Raw genomic sequence first — 19,493 nt, 5'->3', positions numbered from 1 at the left:
ACAACTTATTCCATGTCTAGCATGACACGACAAAGCATGAAACCTGATAATGATGTTCAAAACAAACTTGAGAGTACTCTAAAATGCCACAATACATAGTAGGTAAGTGTGGCTCGCCAACAACTAACCGACTTTGAAAAGGAACCCCATCAACTACTTCCTCCTCTCTAGTAGGATGTGGCTCACATCGTCATCAACATCATCCAATCTAGTTGCAACTATCTTGTTCAACTTTTCTTGCGCTACCTTTTTCTCTTCAAGCTCCAACTCCTTTACTCGAATTTCCAGTTTCTCCGCTTCTATATCCAACCTCTTTAACTCAATTTCTCTTTCTTTGTCTTGCTAGATTTCCATCTTCTCTTCCTTGGCTAGGTTCTGCTCAAATTTTGCAGTAGCAATGTCGTGGAGCTTGCTCAAGTAGTCACTAGCATCTGAAGAAGCTGAAACTCGTTTCGTCTTTTTAGATTTGGATGAATCTCTCCCCAATGGTCTCTTTGAAATAAGAACATGACTAGAACTGTCCAGTTGATCAACTTTGAAAGATGGCCCTAAGCCGCCACCTTGTGCACCCACATGGACACCTCTAAATAATTATCGTGTGCTATGGATTCCCACTTTGGCTCATTTTTTAGTATATCCCAACAACGCATTAACCGTAATGGTTTGTTTTATTCGATGGCATACATGGTTGTTGCTCGAATTGCCTGCCAATCCACAACAAATACATACAAGTTTAAACACAAGAATAATATAGATAGGAGGGATAACTAAGAATGATAAAGTACACTAGGAGGAATACCTTGTCATGGTTAGTGACACCACTTTGGTTGTCTCAAAGTACTCTAGCAAAGTACCCCACGAATTTGCCACACTCACATTTTTCCCATCAGCTACTGAGTGCTCGATTCATTCTGGTAGGGTAGTCATCCCCCTTTGAATTGTACCTCATTTATATTCTTGCCCAAAGTCCTTCCCTTCTCTGACCAGTGTGGACAACTGGATCACTACTAGTTGGTAACCATGTTTTGCACAAAAGAATATCCTCACTAGCTGTGAAATTCTGCTCTTTAGCCTCCTTGATTCTTGTAGTTGTTGGTGCAATTTTGCTAGGGCTATCAATTTGTTGGACATTATGCTCAGAATTGGAATCCAGGTTAACATGTTTACCAAGTTGGCTATTCGAACCTTGTAGTGGGGTACTAGTGCTAGAAGGGCCAACATCCCCATGAAGCATGCTTGTTGTTGGGCTACCATATGGATTAGTCCTCGTACCACCGTAAGGGGTCCAAAACATTTGTGGAGTGTGATTGAGAACTATCAGAGGGGATTCACTTGAAAAGGCATAGTACCACGCAGGTTTGAGTCCACACATTGATGCTAGAACAAAGGAGAAGACCAAATAGGACGGTGCACATGTTGAGGATTAGTTGTAACTAGAATGTCTCCTAGTTTGAGCCTGGTTTGGGAGGTTTGATGTGTCCATGCTTCAATATGTGCAAACAAGATAGAACACATTATTAAGATGGCAACGAGGAGAACAAGTAACACATGAAGTAATAATTAAACATGCAAATATTGTATCAGATTCATTCAAATTCAACATACAGGACACAAATGAGTCCAAACTTAGGTGGACACAATACATAACTTCAACTTAGAAAGTTTGAAGTGGTGGACAACAAAGTTTGAAGTTCGACTAGGACAATTACAAATTATTTGAACGGTAGAACAACGACTTGCACAAAAGCAGTCAGGACGATGACATGTTCCTAGGTCCACATAGTACGTCTAGCGCCAGATGTTGTATCTGGTTTCCATGTCGGAATCGTAGAACAAGTCGTCATCAAAAGCTGAATATATCTCAGGGTAAAAAATCATCATCTTTAGGATCAGTGAGTTAGAGGGTTCGTAGTAGGTGTGCGAGGCTTGGAGGCACCTTTTCAAGGCTTTCAATTTCTTCTTCCAACCTTTCCAGCTCTAGGCTAGTCTTGTCCTTCAACACCAGGGCAGGTTGCTCAATGACAGCCAACTGTTCGAGAATAGCTCCTAAAGTCATAATAAGGGTCAGGTCGTTGCTGAAATGATTAAACGCATAGTAAACCAACCAACGAATTTTACAAACACCATGCTCGATCGAGGAACATAGGTTACACAACCTGGTTCTAAGCAGCTTCACATCATCGTTAGTCATTCCTCCTACAATTGAAGTGGAGGAATGTGAGATTCGCAATATGTTTATTACTTCCCTCACTAATGGTATAGACATGAAAGTATATACAACCTATAGTTCGGCTTGTAGTACAAATAATTCATGTATGTTCCTAAGCTAAGTTGATATGAACACTAGTTCAGATTTACTATATAAATATGCATGGAAGAATGAGTAGATGAACAAATGTAATTGCACACATAACATTGAAATGAAAATATATGAACATGGCTTTGCCGATGTCTAAAGTTGGATGACAGTATGCTAAAAGGTATTGTAAAAATGGGAATAGTTAGTGTCGTATTCTGCTTAATGAAATCATAAACAAAGAGAACAGCTACTTGTAATGAAGCCAGTTAGCTTAACTACCTCAACGAAATACACGACTTCAAAGAAACTAATAGGAACCGATACAAATTACTAAATTGGTACACGGTGAAGATTGAAGAGGGAAATCTAGATCTACCATGCAAAACTAAGCACGAGTGCTTGGATTTGGTTGTTCACTGATGGTATATAATCCCTAAAACCTAATTTGCTCTACTACTTACAACGATGCCTATTAGCAAAAGTGTGCACAAAAAATATGAAAGCAGATGTACCTCGCAAGAGTGGGGAACCAGATCTATATACCAAAAGAGTGTACAAGAGCTTAGATTTGGTTCTTCACAACTGGTGTACACACAAATGGAACAAGAACTTCGATTGAAACCTGCTTTGACACCGACAACCCATTGGCCACGACTTCGTTGCTGGGGACGAGTAACGGCTCCGAATCGACCTTCCGAGGGCCACGACTTCGGGAGATGGTCAGAGTTCTCTGTGACGCCTCAGTACCGTCGAAGCCAACGGGAGCGAAAGCTGTTGTTTCCAACCGCGCGTGTGAGTGGTCGCGTACGCAAGAAGGCACCGCTAGGGGACTGAGAGCACCTAGAGGGGGGGTGAATAGGTGATCCTGGAAAAACTTAAACTTGTAGCCACAAAAACTTGTTAAGTGTTAGCACAATAATCGCCAAGTGGCTAGAGAGGAGTCTCAACAAAACACAATACCACAAGAGATCAAACACAGAGGTGACACATTGGTTTATCCCGTGGTTCGGCCAAGACCAACGCTTGCCTACTCCACGTTGTGGCGTCCCAACGGACGAGGGTTGCAATCAACCCCTCTCAAGCGGTCCAAAGACCAACTCGAATACCACGGTGTTTTGCTTTGCCTTTCAATATCCCGTTTGCGAGGAATCTCCACAACTTGGAGTCTCTCGCCCTTACAATTGAGATTCACAAAGAAATACGGAGTAAGGGAGGGAAGCAACACACACAAATCCACAGCAAAATGCGCACACACACGGCCAAGAATCGAGCTCAAAAGACTATCTCAAAGTTCTCACTAGAACGGAGCTCGAATCACTGCGAATGACAAACGAATGCGCAAAGACTGAGTGTGGATGATCAAGAATGCTCTAAGGTTGCTTGGTGTTGTCCTCCATGCGCCTAGGGGTCCCTTTTATAGCCCCAAGGCAGCTAGGAGCCATTGAGAGCAAATCTGGAAGGCCTTTCTTGCCTTCTGTCGTCGGGTGCACCGGACAGTCCGGTGCACACCGGACACTGTCCGGTGCCCGATTTCCTTCCTTAAATAGCGAAGCCGACCGTTGGCAGACTTGGAGCCGTTGGCGCACCGGACATGTCCGGTGCATGAAAGTCGCCTAGAGGGGGGGTGAATAGGGCGAAACTGAAATTCTCAAAATAATCACAACTACAAGCCGGGTTAGCGTTAGAAATGTAATAGAGTCCGCGAGAGAGGGCACAAAACAAATCACAAGCGAATAATGAAGTGAGACAAGCGGATTTGTTTTACCGAGGTTCGGTTCTCTCAAACCTACTCCCCGTTGAGGAGGCCACAAAGGCCGGGTCTCTTTCAACCCTTCCCTCTCTCAAACGGTCCCTCGGACCGAGTGAGCTTTCTCTTCTCAAATCAACCGGGAGCAAAACCTCCCCGCAAGGACCACCACACAATTGGTGTCTCTTGCCTTGGTTACAAGTGAGTATTGATCACAAGAAAGAATGAAAGAGAGAAAGCAATCCAAGTGCAAGAGCTCAAATGAACACGGCAAATCACTCTCACTAGTCACTTAGGCTTTGTATGGAATTGGAGAGGATTTGATCTCTTTGGGTGTGTCTAGAATTGAATGCCTAGCTCTTGTAGGTGGTTGAGAAGTGGAAAACTTGGATGCAATGAATGGTGGGGTGGTTGGGGTATTTATAGCCCCAACCACCAAACTTGACCGTTGGTGGAGGCTGTCTGTTCGATGGCACACCGGACAGTCCGGTGCACACCGAACAGTCCGGTGCACACCGGACAGTCCGGTGCCCCAGCCACGTCACCAGTGCCGTTGGAAATTGACCGTTGGAGTTCTGACTTCTGGGCCCGCCTTGATGTCCGGTGGCGCACCGGACATGCACTGTTCACTGTCCGGTGCGCCGGCATGGGCGTCTCTGACTTCTGCGCGCGCTGGCGCGCAATAAATGCGCTGCAGGTAGCCGTTGGCGCCTGAAGTAGTCGTTGCTCCGCAGATGCACCGGACAGTCCGGTGCACACCGAACAGTCCGGTGAATTATAGCGGAGCGGCTGGAGTGAAAACCCGAGGCTGGCGAGTTCATGAGGACGACCTCCCTTGGAGCACCGGACACTGTCCGGTGTACACCGGACAGTCCGGTGAATTTTAGCGGAGTGGCCTCTGGAAATTCCCGAGGGCGACGAGTTTGAGCTGAAGTCCTCTGGTGCACCGGACACTGTCCGGTGGCACACCGGACAGTCCGGTGCGCCAGACCAGAGGAGCCTTTGGTTGCTCCTTTGCCCTTTTGTTGAACCCAACTCTTGGTCATTTTATTGGCTAAGTGTGAACCTTTTGCACCTGTATAATTTATACACTTAGAGCAAACTAGTTAGTCCAAAGATTTGTGTTGGGCAATTCAACCACCAAAATTATTTAAGGACTAGGTGTAAGCCTAATTCCCTTTCAATCTCCCCCTTTTTGGTGATTGATGCCAACACAAACCAAAGCAAATATAGTAGTGCATAAAAGAACTAGTTTGCATAATGTAAGTGCAAAGGTTGCTTGGAATTGAGCCAATATGAATACTTACATGATGCTCATGGATTGTTCCTTTGTTTTTGACATATTGGACCACATTTGCACCTTATGTTTTGTTTTTGCAAAAATCTTTATTAAATCTTTTCAAAGTTCTTTTTGCAAATAGTCAAAGGTAAAAGAATAAGAGTTTGCAAGGCATTTTCAAGTTTTGAAATTTTCTCCCCCTGTTTCAATTGCCTTTCCTTTGACTAAACAAAAACTCCCCCTCAAATAAATTCTCCTCTTAGTGTTCAAGAGGGTTTTAAGGTATTAAGTTTTGAAAATACTACTTGCTCCCCCTTTAGAACACAAAGAGATACCAATTTTGAAATTTTCAACCAATTGAAAAACATATGTTAAAATTAGGGTGGTGGTGCGGTCCTTTTGCTTTGGGCTCATATTTTCTCCCCCTTTGGCATGAATCGCCAAAAACGGAATCATTAGAGCCCTATAGATGACTATTTTCTCCCCTTTGGCAAATGAAACATATGAGTGAGGATTATACCAAAGACGGAGAGTGGAGCGGAGTGACGGCGAAGGATGAGTAGTAGAGTGGAGTGGAAGCCTTGTCTTCGCCGAAGACTCCAATTCCCTTTCAATATACCTATGACTTGGTTTGAAATACACTTGAAAACACATTAGTCATAGCATATATGAAAGAGACATGATCAAAGGTACATTTAATGAGCCATGTGTGCAAGTTTAGCAAAAGAAATTCCTAGAATCAAGAATATTAAGCTCATGCCTAAGTCTGGTAAAAGATTGTTCATCGAGTGGCTTGGTAAAGATATCGGCTAATTGATCTTTAGTGTTAATGTATGAAATCTCGATATCCCCCTTTTGTTGGTGATCCCGAAGAAAATGATACTGAATGGCTATGTGTTTAGTGCGGCTATGCTCAACGGGATTATCCGCCATGCGGATTGCACTCTCATTATCACATAGAAGAGGAACTTTGGTTAGTTTGTAACCGTAGTCCCGCAGGGTTTGCCTCATCCAAAGCAATTGCGCGCAACAATGGCCTGCGGCAATGTACTCGGCTTCTGCGGTAGAAAGAGCGACCGAATTTTACTTCTTTGAAGCCCAAGACACCAAGGATCTTCCCAAGAACTGGCAAGTCCCCGATGTGCTCTTTCTATTAATCTTGCACCCCGCCCAATCGGCATCCGAATAACCAATCAAATCAAAAGTGGATCCCCGAGGGTACCAAAGCCCAAACTTAGGTGTATAAGCTAAATATCTCAAGATTCGTTTTACGGCCGTAAGGTGTGATTCCTTAGGGTCGGCTTGGAATCTTGCACACATGCATACGGAAAGCATAATGTCCGGTCGAGATGCACATATGTAGAGCAATGAACCAATCATCGACCGGTATACCTTTTGATCCACGGACTTACCTCCCGTGTCGAGGTCGAGATGCCCATTGGTTCCCATGGGTGTCTTGATGGGCTTGGCATCCTTCATCCCAAACTTGTTTAGAATGTCTTGAGTGTACTTCGTTTGGCTAATGAAGGTGCCCTCTTGGAGTTGCTTTACTTGGAATCCTAAGAAATACTTCAACTCCCCCATCATAGACATCTCGAATTTCTGTGTCATGATCCTACTAAACTCTTCACATGTAGACTCGTTAGTAGACCCAAATATAATATCATCAACATAAATTTGGCATACAAACAAGTCATTTTCAAGAGTTTTAGTAAAGAGTGTAGGATCGGCTTTTCCGACTTTGAAGCCATTAGCAATAAGAAAATCTCTAAGGCATTCATACCATGCTCTTGGGGCTTGCTTGAGCCCATAAAGCGCCTTAGAGAGCCTATAGACATGGTTAGGATACTCGCTGTCTTCAAAGCCGGGAGGTTGCTCAACATAGACCTCCTCCTTGATTGGTCCATTGAGGAAGGCACTCTTCACGTCCATTTGATAAAGCTTGAAGCCATGGTAAGTAGCATAGGCTAATAATATGCGAATTGACTCAAGCCTAGCTACGGGTGCATAGGTTTCACCAAAATCCAAACCTTCGACTTGTGAATACCCCTTGGCCACGAGTCGAGCTTTGTTCCTTGTCACCACACCATGCTCGTCTTGCTTGTTGCGGAAGACCCACTTGGTTCCTACAACATTTTGATTAGGACGTGGAACTAAATGCCATACCTCATTCCTTGTGAAATTGTTGAGCTCCTCTTGCATCGCCATCACCCAATCTGCATCTTGGAGTGCTTCCTCTACCCTGTGCGGCTCAATAGAGGAGACAAAAGAGTAATGCTCACAAAAATGTGCAACCCGAGATCGAGTAGTTACCCCCTTATGAATGTTGCCGAGGATGGTGTCGACGGGGTGATCTCGTTGGATTGCTTGGTGGACTCTTGGGTGTGGCGGCCTTGGTTGTTCATCCTCCTTGTCTTCATCATTTGCATCTCCCCCTTGATCGTTGCCGTCATTTTGAGGTGGCTCATCTTCTTGATCTTCTTGTTCAACATCCTGAGCCTCATCCTCAATTTGAGTTGGTGGAGATGCTTGCATGGAGGAGGATGGTTGATCTTGTGCATGTGGAGGCTCTTCGGATTCCTTAGGACACACATCCCCAATGGACATGTTCCTTAGCGTTATGTATGGAGCCTGTTCTTCACCTATCTCATCAAGATCAACTTGCTCTACTTGAGAGCCGTTAGTCTCATCAAACACAACGTCACAAGAAACTTCAACAAGTCCTGAGGACTTGTTAAAGACTCTATATGCCCTTGTGTTTGAGTCATAACCTAGTAAAAAGCCTTCTACAGTTTTAGGTGCAAATTTAGATTTTCTACCTCTCTTAACAAGAATAAAGCATTTGCTACCAAAAACTCTAAAATATGAAATATTGGGCTTTTTACCGGTTAGGAGTTCATAGGATGTCTTCTTGAGGATTCGGTGAAGATATAATCGATTGATGGCGTAGCAGGCGGTGTTGACCGCCTCGGCCCAAAACCGGTCCGGTGTCTTGTACTCATCAAGCATGGTCCTTGCCATGTCCAATAGAGTTCGATTCTTCCTCTCCACTACATCATTTTGTTGTGGAGTGTAGGGAGAAGAGAACTCATGCTTGATGCCCTCCTCCTCAAGGAAGCCTTCAATTTGAGAGTTCTTGAACTCCGTCCCGTTATCGCTTCTAATTTTCTTGATCCTTAAGCCGAACTCATTTTGAGCCCGTCTCAAGAATCCCTTTAAGGTTTCTTGGGTATGAGATTTGTCCTGCAAAAAGAACACCCAAGTGAAGCGAGAATAATCATCCACAATAACTAGACAGTACTTACTCCCGCCGATGCTTATGTAAGCGATCGGGCCGAATAGATCCATGTGAAGGAGTTCCAGTGGCCTGTCACTAGTCATGATGTTCTTGTGTGGATGATGGGTGCCAACTTGCTTCCCGGCTTGTAGGGGTGGGCACATTTTTACCATAAACCGAAAACCGAACCGAACCGTACCGAACCGAACCGAAATTTCGGTTTTTTTGGTAGTTCGGTTCGGTTTCGGTTTTTGTATCTAAGAAGTTCGGTTTTCGGTATCGTAATCGGTTTTCACTGTATACCGAACCGAAAAAACCGAATACCAAACTTTATCAATTCTCAAATTTGACTATTCGATTATGTGAACTAATTGTGTGATATAATTAAATTGTTATTCACTTATTTGTATGAGATGTATGATGTATATCTAAATATTTGTACCTATATAATTTTTACTTTTTAAAATTATATGTAACCTATCATGTAAACTTGTTGTATGTATTGTCTTGATTATAAGTTTGGTATTCGGTTTTTACCGAAAAACCGAAGTAAAAAACCGAAACCGAACTTTTCGGTTTTTCATTTTCTAGAAAACCGAACGGTTTCTAATGTTTGAAAAACCAAAGTTTTTTAAAACCGAAAAACCGAACCGAAGTTTAGAAAAAAACCAAATGCCCAGCCCTACCGGCTTGGCATGCGCTACAAATCCTGTCTTTCTCAAAATGAACATTGGTTAGTCCTAAAATGTGTTCCCCCTTTAGAAGCTTATGAAGATTCTTCATTCCAACATGGGCTAGTCGGCGGTGCCAGAGCCAACCCAAGTTAGTCTTAGCAACTAAGCAAGTGTCGAGTTCAGCTCTATCAAAATCTACCAAGTATAGCTGCCCCTCTAACACTCCCTTAAATGCTATTGAATCATCACTTCTTCTAAAGACAGTAACACCTACATCAGTAAATAGACAGTTGTAGCCCATTTGACATAATTGGGATACGGAAAGCAAATTGTAATCTAGTGAATCAACAAGAAAAACATTTGAAATGAAATGGTCAGGAGATATAGCATTTTTACCCAATCCTTTGACCAAACCTTGATTTCCATCCCCGAATGTGATAGCTCGTTGGGGATCTTGGTTTTTCTCATATGAGGAGAACATCCTTTTCTCCCCTGTCATGTGGTTTGTGCACCCGCTGTCGAGTATCCAACTTGAGCCCCCGGATACATAAACCTACAAAACAATTTTAGTTCTTGACTTTAGGTACCCAAACGGTTTTGGGTCCTTTGGCATTAGAAACAAGAACTTTGGGTACCCAAACACAAGTCTTGGAGCCCTTGTGTTTGCCCCCAACAAACTTGGCAACGACCTTGCCGGATTTGTTAGTCAAAACATAGGATGCATCAAAAGTTTTAAATGAAATGCTATGTTCATTTGATGCATTTGGAGTTTTCTTTCTAGGCAACTTAGCACGGGTTGGTTGCCTAGAGCTAGATGTCTCACCCTTATACATAAAAGCATGATTAGGGCCAGAGTGAGACTTCCTAGAATGAATTTTCCTAATCTTGCTCTCAGGATAACCGGCAGGGTATAAAATGTAACCCTCGTTATCTTGAGGCATGGGAGCCTTGCCCTTAACAAAGTTAGACAAGTTCTTAGGGGGGCATTAAGTTTGACATTGTCTCCCCTTTGGAAGCCAATGCCATCCTTGATGCCCGGGCGTCTCCCATTATAGAGCATACTTCTAGCAAATTTAAATTTTTCATTCTCTAAGTTATGCTCGGCAATTTTAGCATCTAATTTTGCTATATGATCATTTTGTTGTTTAATTAAAGCCATATGATCATGAATAGCATCAATATCAACATTTCTACATCTAGTACAAATAGTGACATGCTCAATGGTAGATGTAGATGGTTTGCAAGAATTAAGTTCAACAATCTTAGCACGAAGTATATCATTTTTATCTCTAAGATCGGCAATTGTAACTTTGCAAACATCAAAATCTTTAGCCTTATCAATCAAATTTTCATTCTCTAATCTAAGGCTAGCAAGAGAAATGTTTAATTCTTCAATCTTAGCAAGCAAATCATCATTATTATCTCTAGGATTGGGAATTGAAACATTACAAACATGAGAATCAACCTTAGCATTTAAACTAGCATTTTCATTTCTAAGGTTGTCAATCATCTCACGGCAAGTGCTTAGCTCACTAGACAATTTTTCACATTTTTCAACTTGTAGAGCGTAAGCATTTTTAACCTTAACATGTTTTTTATTTTCCTTGATTAGGAAGTCCTCTTGGGAGTCCAAGAGATCATCCTTCTCATGGATGGCACTAATTAGTTCATTTAATTTCTCCTTTTGTTCCATGTTAAGGTTGGCAAAAAGAGTACGCAAATTATCTTCCTCATCACTAGCATTATCATCACTGGAAGACTCATATTTAGTGGAGGAGTTGGATTTAACCTTCTTCTTTTTGCCGTCCTTTGCCATGAGGCACTTGTGACCGACGTTGGGGAAGAGGAGTCCCTTGGTAACGGCGATGTTGGCGGCATCCTCGTCGTCGGAGGAGTCGCTTGAGCTTTCGTCGGAGTCCCACTCCCGACAAACATGGGCATCACCACCCTTCTTCTTGTAGTACCTCTTCTTCTCCTTTCGCCTCCCCTTCTTGTCGTCACCTCGGTCACTGTCACTAGATATAGGACATTTAGCAATAAAATGACCGGGCTTACCACACTTGTAGCAAACCTTCTTGGAGCGGGACTTGTAATCCTTCCCCCTCCTTTGCTTGAGGATTTGGCGGAAGCTCTTGATGATGAGCGCCATTTCCTCATTGTCGAGCTTGGAGGCGTCTATTGGTTGTCGACTTGGTGTAGACTCCTCCTTCTTCTCCTCCGTTGCCTTGAATGCAACGGGTTGAGCTTCGGATGTGGTGGCATCATCAAGCTCGTTGATCTTCCTCGAGCCTTCGATCATGCACTCAAAACTCACAAAATTCCCGATAACTTCCTCGGGGGTCATTTTAGTATATCTAGGATTACCACGGATCAATTGAACTTGAGTAGGATTAAGGAAAATAAGAGATCTTAGAATAACCTTAACCATCTCGTGGTCATCCCACTTTACGCTCCCGAGGTTGCGCACTTGATTCACCAAGGTCTTGAGCCGGTTGTACATGTGTTGTGGCTCCTCCCCTTTGCGAAGCCGGAACCGACCGAGCTCCCCCTCGATCGTTTCCCGCTTGGTGATCTTAGTGAGCTCGTCTCCCTCGTGCGCGGTTTTGAGCACATCCCAAATCTCCTTGGCGCTCTTCAACCCTTGTACTTTGTTATACTCCTCTCTACTTAGAGAGGCGAGGAGTATTGTTGTTGCTTGAGAGTTGAAGTGCTCGATTTGGGCCACCTCATCCTCATCATAGTTCTCATCCCCTACCGACGGTACCTGTGCACCAAACTCAACAACATCCCATATACCTTTGTGGAGCGAGGTTAGATGAAATCGCATTAAATCGCTCCACCTAGCGTAATCTTCACCATCAAAAGTTGGTGGTTTGCCTAATGGGACGGAAAGTAAAGGTGTATGTTTGGAAATGCGAGGGTAGCGTAGGGGGATCTTACTATACTTCTTGCGCTCTTGGCGCTTAGAAGTGACGGAGGGCGCATCGGAGTCGGAGGTCGATGTTGATGAAGTGTCGGTCTCGTAGTAGACCACTTTCCTCATCCTCTTGTGCTTGTCGCTTTTCCGATGCGGCTTGTGGGAAGAAGATTTTTCTTTCTTATCTTTGTGGTGAGAAGAGGAAGACTTTTTCTCCTTCCGTTTGGAGGAGTCCTTCTTCTTCTCCTTCCTCTTGGTGCGGGACTCTTCCGATGATGTGCTCCCGTGGCTTGTAGTGGGCTTTTCGCCGGTCTCCATCTCCTTCTTGGCGTGATCTCCCGACATCACTTCGAGCGGTTAGGCTCTAATAAAGCACCGACCTCTGATACCAATTGAAAGTCGCCTAGAGGGGGGGTGAATAGGGCAAAACTGAAATTCTCAAAATAATCACAACTACAAGCCGGGTTAGCGTTAGAAATGTAATAGAGTCCGTGAGAGAGGGCACAAAACAAATCGCAAGCGAATAATGAAGTGAGACAAGCGGATTTGTTTTACCGAGGTTCGGTTCTCTCAAACCTACTCCCCGTTGAGGAGGCCACAAAGGCCGGGTCTCTTTCAACCCTTCCCTCTCTCAAACGGTCCCTCGGACCGAGTGAGCTTTCTCTTCTCAAATCAACCGGGAGCAAAACCTCCCCGCAAGGACCACCACACAATTGGTGTCTCTTGCCTTGGTTACAAGTGAGTATTGATCACAAGAAAGAATGAAAGAGAGAAAGCAATCCAAGTGCAAGAGCTCAAATGAACACGGCAAATCACTCTCACTAGTCACTTAGGCTTTGTATGGAATTGGAGAGGATTTGATCTCTTTGGGTGTGTCTAGAATTGAATGCCTAGCTCTTGTAGGTGGTTGAGAAGTGGAAAACTTGGATGCAATGAATGGTGGGGTGGTTGGGGTATTTATAGCCCCAACCACCAAACTTGACCGTTGGTGGAGGATGTCTGTTCGATGGCACACCGGACAGTCCGGTGCACACCGGACAGTCTGGTGCCCCAGCCACGTCACCAGTGCCGTTGGAAATTGACCGTTGGAGTTCTGACTTCTGGGCCCGCCTTGATGTCCGGTGGCGCACCGGACATGCACTGTTCACTGTCCGGTGCGCCGGCATGGGCGTCTCTGACTTCTGCGCGCGCTGGCGCGCAATAAATGCGCTGCAGGTAGCCGTTGGCGCCTGAAGTAGTCGTTGCTCCGCAGATGCACCGGACAGTCCGGTGCACACCGGACAGTCCGGTGAATTATAGCGGAGCGGCTGGAGTGAAAACCCGAGGCTGGCGAGTTCATGAGGACGACCTCCCTTGGAGCACCGGACACTGTCCGGTGTACACCGGACAGTCCGGTGAATTTTAGCGGAGTGGCCTCTGGAAATTCCCGAGGGCGACGAGTTTGAGCTGAAGTCCTCTGGTGCACCGGACACTGTTCGGTGGCACACCGGACAGTCCGGTGCGCCAGACCAGAGGAGCCTTTGGTTGCTCCTTTGCCCTTTTGTTGAACCCAACTCTTGGTCATTTTATTGGCTAAGTGTGAACCTTTTGCACCTGTATAATTTATACACTTAGAGCAAACTAGTTAGTCCAAAGATTTGTGTTGGGCAATTCAACCACCAAAATTATTTAGGGACTAGGTGTAAGCCTAATTCCCTTTCAGTGCACACCGGACAGTCCGGTGCCCCCTTCTAGCCGTTGGCTCGGCCACGTGTCCCGCGCAGATCGCGCGGCCGACCGTTGGCCCGGCCGACCGTTGGCTCACCGGACAGTCCGGTGTACACCGGACAGTCCGGTGAATTATAGACGTACGCCGTCGGCGAATTCCTGAGAGCGGCCACTTCGCTCGAGGCAGCCTGGCGCACCGGACACTGTCCGGTGCACCACCGGACAGTCCGGTGCCCCAGACCGAAACAGCCTTTTGGCTGTACACAGCCAACTCTTCTCTTTTCTTTTTCTTTCTGTTTCTAATACTTAGACAAGTATATTAGTACACAAAACCAATGTACCAAGACTTAGAAACATACCTTTGCTCTTGTTTTGCACTTTGTCCATCCATAAGCATGAATTCACATTTAAGCACTTGTGTTGGCACTCAATCACCAAAATACTTAGAAATGGCCCAAGGGCACATTTCCCTTTCAATCTCCCCCTTTTTGGTGATTTATGCCAACACAACATAAAGCAACTAGAATAAGTGCAAAATCACTTCGAATAAAACTCAAATTTATTTTGATTCATTTTTGGCATATATGGATCATCCTTTGCCACCACTTGGTTTGTTTTTGCAAATCAAACTCAAATCTCTATCTCTAAGTCAAACACACATGTTGAAGCATAAAGAGAGTCATTCCAAAAGAGATTGATCAAAGATTTCAAAAACTCCCCCTATTTCCCATAATCAACACTTCTCCCCACAAGAGGCCAACTTTTGACAAAAGAGACAATGCAAGAGTTTTGACAAACCAAAAGCTCTATTCTACTATTTTCAAAATTTCTCAAGTGGTAGCTGATCCATTTATTGCTTTGGCCTTTATTTTCTCCCCCTTTGGCATCAAGCACCAAAACGGGATCAATCTTGGCCCCATAACCCCATTGCCTCACCAAAATCTTCAATTAAGAGCAAATGGCAATGAGAGTTCATGAGATGAACTTGGAATAAGTTACCCTCTCATCGGAGTGCAGTGGAAGTCTTTCATGGTCCAAGTCCACCTTTTCCCTTTCAATTCTCCTTCGAGACTAAATCAAGTAAACTCAAGCATATGGTTAGTCTCAAAGGGTCAAGTTGTAACACAACTCCCCCTAAATATGTGCATCACTTACACAAGGACTTGTGAGGTCCAGAGAATGTTTGTACAACTTGAGCACCACAATAAGCAACAAAATGCAGAATGAACATGATCAAAGGCATAAACATATGTATGCTACAATTCAATCCAAGTTCCGCGAATCTAAGACATTTAGCTCACTACGCAGCCTGCAAAAGGTCTTCTCATCTAGAGGCTTGGTAAAGATATCGGCTAGCTGGTTCTCGGTGCTAACATGAAACACTTCGATATCTCCCTTTTGCTGGTGGTCTCTCAAAAAGTGATGTCGGATGTCTATGTGCTTTGTGCGGCTGTGTTCAGCAGGATTTTCCGCCATGCGGATAGCACTCTCATTATCACATAGGAGTGGGACTTTACTCAGATTGTAGCCAAAGTCCCGGAGGGTTTGCCTCATCCAAAGTAGTTGCGCGCAACACTGTCCTGCGGCAACATACTCGGCCTCAGCGGTGGATAGGGCAACGGAGGTTTGTTTCTTAGAGTTCCACGACACCAGGGACCTTCCTAAGAATTGGCACGTCCCTGATGTACTCTTCCTATCGACCTTACATCCAGCATAGTCGGAATCTGAGTATCCAACCAAGTCAAAGGTAGACCCTTTTGGATACCAGAGCCCGAAGCAAGGCGTAGCAACCAAATATCTTAGAATTCGCTTCACCGCCACTAAGTGACACTCCTTAGGATCGGATTGAAATCTAGCACACATGCATACGCTAAGCATAATATCCGGTCTACTAGCACATAAATAAAGTAAAGACCCTATCATTGACCGGTATGCTTTTTGATCAACAGACTTACCTCCTTTGTTGAGGTCGGTGTGTCCGTCGGTTCCCATCGGCGTCTTTGCGGGCTTGGCGTCCTTCATCCCAAACCGCTTTAGCAGATCTTGCGTGTACTTTGTTTGGGAGATGAAGGTGTCGTCCTTGAGTTGCTTCACTTGGAACCCAAGGAAGTAGTTCAACTCGCCCATCATCGACATCTCGAATTTCTGCGTCATTACCCTGCTAAACTCTTCACAAGACTTTTGGTTAGTAGAACCAAATATTATGTCATCGACATAAATTTGGCACACAAACAGATCACCATCACATGTCTTAGTAAAGAGAGTTGGATCGGCTTTCCCAACCTTGAAAGCATTAACAATTAGAAAGTCTCTAAGGCATTCATACCATGCTCTTGGGGCTTGCTTAAGTCCATAGAGCGCCTTAGAGAGCTTACACACGTGGTCGGGGTACCGTTCATCCTCGAAGCCAGGGGGTTGCTCTACGTACACCTCCTCTTTGATCGGCCCGTTGAGGAACGCGCTCTTCACATCCATTTGGTACAACCTGAAAGAATGGTGAGCGGCATATGCTAGCAAGATACGAATTGATTCTAGCCTAGCCACAGGAGCAAAAGTCTCCTCAAAGTCCAAACCTGCGACTTGGGCATAACCTTTTGCCACAAGTCGAGCCTTGTTCCTCGTCACCACCCCGTGCTCGTCCTGTTTGTTGCGGAACACCCACTTGGTTCCCACAACATTTTGCTTAGGACGAGGTACCAGCGTCCAAACTTCATTTCTCTTGAAGTTGTTGAGCTCCTCTTGCATGGCTAACACCCAGTCCGGATCTAGCAAGGCCTCTTCTACCCTGAAAGGCTCAGTAGAAGAGACAAAGGAGTAATGCTCACAAAAATTAACTAATCGAGATCGAGTTGTTACTCCCTTGCTAATATCACCCAGAATTTGATCGACGGGATGATTCCTTTGAATCATCGCTCGAACTTGGGTTGGAGGTGCCGGTTGCGCTTCTTCCCCCATCACATGATCATCTTGTGCTCCCCCTTGATCACACGCCTCCTGTTGATGAACCTGTTTATCGTCTTGAGTTGGGGGATGCACCGTTGTTGAGGAAGAAGGTTGATCTCGTTCATCTTGTTCCTGTGGCCGCACTTCTCCAATCGCCATGGTTCGTATAGCGGCCGTCGGAACATCTTCTTCATCTACATCATCACAATCAACAACTTGCTCTCTTGGAGAGCCATTAGTCTCATCAAATACAACGTCGCTAGAGACTTCAACCAAACCCGATGATTTGTTGAAGACTTTATACGCCTTTGTATTTGAGTCATAACCTAACAAAAACCCTTCTACAGCTTTGGGAGCAAACTTAGAATTTCTACCTTTCTTCACTAGAATGTAGCATTTGCTCCCAAATACACGAAAGTAAGATACATTGGGTTTGTTACCGGTTAGAAGCTCATACGACGTCTTCTTGAGGAGGCGGTGAAGGTAGACCCTGTTGATGGTGTGACAAGCCGTGTTCACGGCTTCCGACCAAAAGCACTCGGGGGTCTTGAACTCTCCAAGCATCATCCTCGCCATATCAATGAGTGTCCTGTTCTTCCTCTCTACCACACCATTTTGCTGTGGTGTGTAGGGAGCGGAGAACTCGTGCTTGATCCCCTCCTCCTCAAGAAACTCCTCCACTTGAAGGTTCTTGAACTAGGACCCGTTGTCGCTCCTGATCTTCTTCACTTTGAGCTCAAACTCATTTTGAGCTCTCCTTAGGAAGCGCTTGAGGGTTCCTTGGGTCTCAGACTTATCCTGCAAAAAGAACACCCAAGTGAAGCGGGAAAAGTCATCAGCAATAACTAGACCATACTTACTTCCTCCTATGCTCAGATAGGCGACGGGTCCGAAGAGGTCCATATGTAGCAGCTCCAGGGGTCTTGATGTTGTCATCACATTTTTGGTGTGATGAGAGCCTCCCACTTGTTTCCCTGCTTGACAAGCTGCACAAGGTCTATCTTTTTCGAAATGAACATTGGTTAGTCCTATCACGTGTTCTCCCTTTAGAAGCTTGTGAAGGTTCTTCATCCCCACATGTGCTAAGCGGCGATGCCACAGCCAGCCCATGCAAGTCTTAGCCATTAAGCATGCATCTAGACCGGCCTCTTCTTTTGCAAAATCAACTAAGTAAAGCTTGTCGTCTAGTACACCCTTAAAAGCTAATGAACCATCACATCTTCTAAAGACAGACACATCTACATTTGTAAATAAGCAGTTATATCCCATATTACATAACTGACTAACAGATAGCAAGTTATATCCAAGAGACTCTACTAAAAACACATTGGAGATAAAGTGCTCATTGGAGATTGCAATTTTACCTAGCCCTTTTACCTTGCCTTGATTCCCATCACCGAATATAATTGAATCTTGGGAATCTTTATTCTTGACATAGGAGGTGAACATCTTCTTCTCCCCCGTCATATGGTTTGTGCATCCGCTGTCGATAATCCAGCTTGAACCCCCGGATGCATAAACCTGCAAGGCAAATTTAGGCTTGGGTCTTAGGTACCCAACTCATGTTGGGTCCTACAAGGTTAGCACAAATATCCTTAGGGACCCAAATGCAAGTTTTGTCTCCCTTGCATCTTGCCCCTAATTTTCTAGCAACTATTTTCCTATCCTTTCTACAAATAGCAAAGGAAGCATTTAAGGCACGATAAATTGTAGAGGGACCATTCATAACTTTTCTAGGAACATTGACAGCATTTTTCCTAGACATATTATGAACAACATTTCTCCTACCAATATTTCTATCATGCATATAGGAAGAACTAGAAGCAAACATAGCATGAGAATCAAAATCATCATAAGCATTATAACTCCTATAAGCATTTCTAGTTTGTCTCCTATCATGGTACATAAAAGCATGGTTCTTTTTAGCACTACTAACCATAGGAGCCTTCCCTTTCTCCTTGGCGGAGATAGGAGCCTTATGGCTTGTCAAGTTCTTGGCTTCCCTCTTGTAGCCAAGTCCATCCTTAATTGAGGGGTGTCTACCAATTGTGTAGGCATCCCTTGCAAATTTTAATTTATCAAATTCGCTTTTGCTAGTCTTAAGTTGGGCATTAAGACTAGCTAATTCATCATTAAGTTTGGAAATTGAAACTAGGTGTTCACTACAAGCATCAATGTCAAAATCTTCACACCTATTGCAAGTTTCAACAATCTCTACACAAGAATTAGATTTACAGGCTACTTCTAGTTTAGCATTTAAATCATCATTAAAACCTTTTAACTTAGCAATAGTTTCATGACAAGAAGATAATTCACTGGAGAGCATTTCATTCCTCTTAATTTCTAGAGCAAGAGATTTCTGAGCTTCTACAAATTTATCATGCTCTTCATACAACAAATCCTCTTGCTTTTCTAAGAGTATATTCCTATCATTCAAGGCATCAATTAATTCATTAATTTTGTCTACCTTGGTTCTATCTAATCCCTTGAATAAGCATGAGTAATCTATCTCATCATCATCACTAGACTCATCCTCACTTGAAGAAGCATAAGTACTAGTGTTATGAGTGCTTACTTTCTTCTCCCTTGCCATGAGGCAAGTGTGACGCTCGTTGGGGAAGAGGGATGACTTGTTGAAGGCGGTGGCGGC

Source organism: Zea mays, chromosome 9 (assembly GCF_902167145.1).
Source record: "Zea mays cultivar B73 chromosome 9, Zm-B73-REFERENCE-NAM-5.0, whole genome shotgun sequence".
Taxonomy (NCBI): domain Eukaryota; kingdom Viridiplantae; phylum Streptophyta; class Magnoliopsida; order Poales; family Poaceae; genus Zea; species Zea mays.
The sequence above is the reverse complement of the archived record's forward strand: the minus strand, read 5'-3'. Positions refer to the sequence as shown.